This window comes from Bombus vosnesenskii, unplaced genomic scaffold, assembly GCF_011952255.1.
Source record: "Bombus vosnesenskii isolate JDL3184/JDL3185 unplaced genomic scaffold, Bvos_JDL3184-5_v1.1 scf7180000016215, whole genome shotgun sequence".
In the NCBI taxonomy this organism is placed as follows: domain Eukaryota; kingdom Metazoa; phylum Arthropoda; class Insecta; order Hymenoptera; family Apidae; genus Bombus; species Bombus vosnesenskii.
Genome location: NW_022884319.1, coordinates 21,463 through 24,918, shown reverse-complemented (window position 1 = coordinate 24,918; position 3,456 = coordinate 21,463). Strand labels below are relative to the sequence as shown.

The 3,456-nt window shown below is 45.2% G+C and overlaps 1 pseudogene; it reads right to left on the bottom strand.

Moving 5' to 3' along the window:
* Positions 1-520: 520 nt before the first annotated feature.
* Positions 521-1,654, bottom strand: LOC117241601 (annotated as a pseudogene).
* Between the last annotated feature and the right edge of the window lie 1,802 nt (positions 1,655-3,456).

Below are 3,456 nucleotides of genomic sequence, written 5' to 3'. Positions count from 1 at the left end.
AGATTCGTCTTTACGAGGCAAGAAACGCCTGGCGTCGGTTTACAAGGATATCGAACTGCGTCAATTATCGTCGGTGTGTCCAGAGGAGCGAAGGTATTTACCGGGCTAGTTGGAGATTCCTCGGTATGTGTATTATTGAGCGATCTACGGGTTGATCTGGGACCCAAGGCGATATTGTCGGTATGATTAGGAACGTCAAGGTGCGTTCGTATGTGCCGTCGATGGAGGTGATCGTGGCCGTGATGTAACGTTTCGAGGTTGTCGATAACGTGTTGAGTGTTCGGATTGGGATCTAACGTTTTCGTTGGTTAAGTTTTAGCGAATCAGCGAGTTTTTCGGTGATAAAGTTCATGCTAGAGCCGGTGTCTAGCAGAGCTCTACAACGGAATGGTTGAACTTTATTGTTCAATACGCTGACCTGCGCTGTGACTAACAAATCGTGCTGCAGTGGTTCAGAAGGAAGCGAGGTCAATGAGTCCGTTTTCTGTGGTTCGGACCCTAACAAGGTCGTTTGATGACGTCATTGTTTTCCTTGTCGTCTAGGACTGGACGATATATTTGATCCCGATGCCGTCGTTCGCGATAACCGAGATTCACGTTTCGGTGATGTTCGCGGAGACGATCGGGGAGACGTGGATGCGCGTCTCGAACGATGTGACGATCGCGGGGTCGGTGAACTAGGCGAAGATCGACCGTTGGGTGATCGATCGCTCGATGATCGGCTTACACGTGGTCGGGATTTGCTATGACCATGGTCTTGATGTAGGTATGTATGGTGTCGCTGCCTGCAGATGCGACATGAACCGGCGGAGCAATGAGTAATAGCGTGTCCCTTACCTAAACAATTGGTACATAGAGACGCCCTCTTGGCGATTTCAAGGCGTTCTTTAGGCGACTTCGCTTTGAAGACGTCACAATTCCATAATTCGTGTTGTCCTTGACAATTCGGACACACCAACGTATTATGTGTAGTTGTGAATGCGTAACTTCGCGGTGCGTTCGATCGCTGACGTTTGTGTTGATCGGGCTCTCATTTTATCACGGTTGATGCTGAACTTGTCCTGTCGCCGTTCGGCCGTGTTTTCAGAAAGTCTACCAGATGCGTATATGACGGCATTTTCTCGTCCGGCAATGTGCGCTGCCATTTGCGAATGATGGCTGAGGGTAGCTTCGATGTGAATAATTTTATAAGAGCGACATTTGAGGTAACTGGTTCACCGAGTTTTTCTAACGCTTGGAGGTTTACCTTGACCGTCTCAAGAAAATCATCTATCGCTTCGGGTGTCTCTTTGGTTATTTTCGGATAGTCAAAAATCAAGTCCTAGTGGCGCATGCAGAATTGACTGTGGCAGTCGAATTTTTCTTTCAGAACGTCAATAGCGATCGAATGATTTAACTCGGTGACATCTAACGATTGTATGCTTCGCGCGGCCTTTCCGGTCAAAGAGGATCGTAGGTAGTGGGATTTCTGCACGGGTGTAAGTCGCTCGCTTCGATCGATAGTGGATAAGAAGGAGTCATAAAATGAATGCCAATTTTCGATGGTACCGTCGAAAGTAGGCAGGTGAATTTCAGGGCAGTTTAATTGATGTCGGCTCGGCGACATTAGATGACTCGCAGCCTTGTGATTTCGACGACGATGCTGGTGTATCATCCATGAGAATGTGTATTCGTATTACCAGATTGTAATATGTGTCGGTTACTTGGGAAACGCGCGCGTCGTCTATCTCCCCTAAATCTTCTAATTCTCTTGTAACAATCGATATTGTTTCCACGTGTCGTCGAGTAGTGTCGTATAGGCCGTTAAATGGGTCTCATTCGGTTGTCTAGATTTTTCGTATTCATCGAGTCGTTTCGATAGAAAGGTAAATCGACCAATTTGAAAGCCTCGTCTCCGATGCAAGGAGGTAAGTTTCTCTGTGTTTTCCATTGGTATAGCAGATTGTGAAAAGAATGCAGTGAACGAGCTTACCTTGTGGTTGCGAGTTTAAATGTTACTCGTCACCGTGTGTGTCTCGTTTAATGTGTAAGACGTGTTCTTACTGAAGTCGGCCCTCTAGTTGTTGGCGTGAGGCTGCGTGGTTGCGTTCTTGCGTTTTCAAGAGGGTTATGCCTCTTCAAAACTGATGGTCCCTGGCGCTACTGACTTCACCGGAGTGGTAACGCTTCTGCTGCCGTTTCTATTGGATTCACGTGGCACTGTATGGTAGTGGATGTCACTGGCGTGCACTTTTCACTTGCCACTGTATCCGGCTCGAAGGACCAAATGTTACGACCGTTCGCGGAGAGACGCGGTCGTTAGGAAAACGCTTCAGCGAGAGGCGTAAATATTCGCCACGATTATGTTAATCAACGCCGCGAAATAGTCGTTCCCCTGTTTCGGTTAAGATAACAGAGGTCGTTTAATGAATGTAACACTGTATTAACAGGTTTACATAGAATAACATATTTTACAATAATATGATGATTATATTACAGAAATTTGACTCGACTTTGCGGACTCTCTAGATAAATTCGTTTGCTCGTCAGATTTGTCGAAGTGTCACGTTTGACTCGGCAGAAGGAACTGATCGCCCTTCGATTATTCCTTTGTCTCATTTGGAAGACGACCCCCACTATGCCCGGGTCACGCCACCGCTCGCGCCTATGATCACGTATACCTCTTCTTGTGTGAAAATCGTAACGGTCAAAAATCGACGTTTCTAGAGCTCGCTGCTTGGCGACAACTATGCTCTCGCCGATACATTGTATATGATCCGGCGGGCAGATAAGATGGTCCGCCTGCGACGTTGTAGGACCGCGAGCGACGGTTAGAAAATACAGCCTGTGGTGAGACTCGTGGCGTAACATCCTGCATATAAAATTGTTACCTTTATCCAATGCATACCACCTCTCTCCTCCTCTTTAAAAATATGACCTTTATGAACTTAATGTCTCCCAAAACGTATTTAGCAGAAAGGATTCGACATCTATAACGATCCAATTAGAAACCTTTTCTAGAGACCATTAGAAACGCGTTCTCTATCCAATCCTGGCTGAAACATAATTACTCGCACCCCCAGTAACCCACCTCTAAGTCATTCCAATCAACGTACCATGCAAACACGAATCCAACGCGCTCCAGGAATACAAACAACTGCCTGTAGCTGTTTAGCTGTACGCGACGAGTATAATTATTTCGGGTACTCCTCCAGTACAAAACAGACACCCAAACGACATTATTTCAACACAAAAATATTTAAAACAATAGTTATAAAAGCATGATACTTAATACCGCGCTTGACATCAGGTATAATAAAAATAAATTTCTTCAAAAAAATTTCAAGTTAAATCTTAAGCTTTTGTAATTATATCAAACTTGTTCAATTGACACTGAGCAATTTCCATCGTGTTTTGACAACTGACTCATCGTTGATGTATTTCCTCGGAATTGAAAAAGGAATGTGCATAATTTTG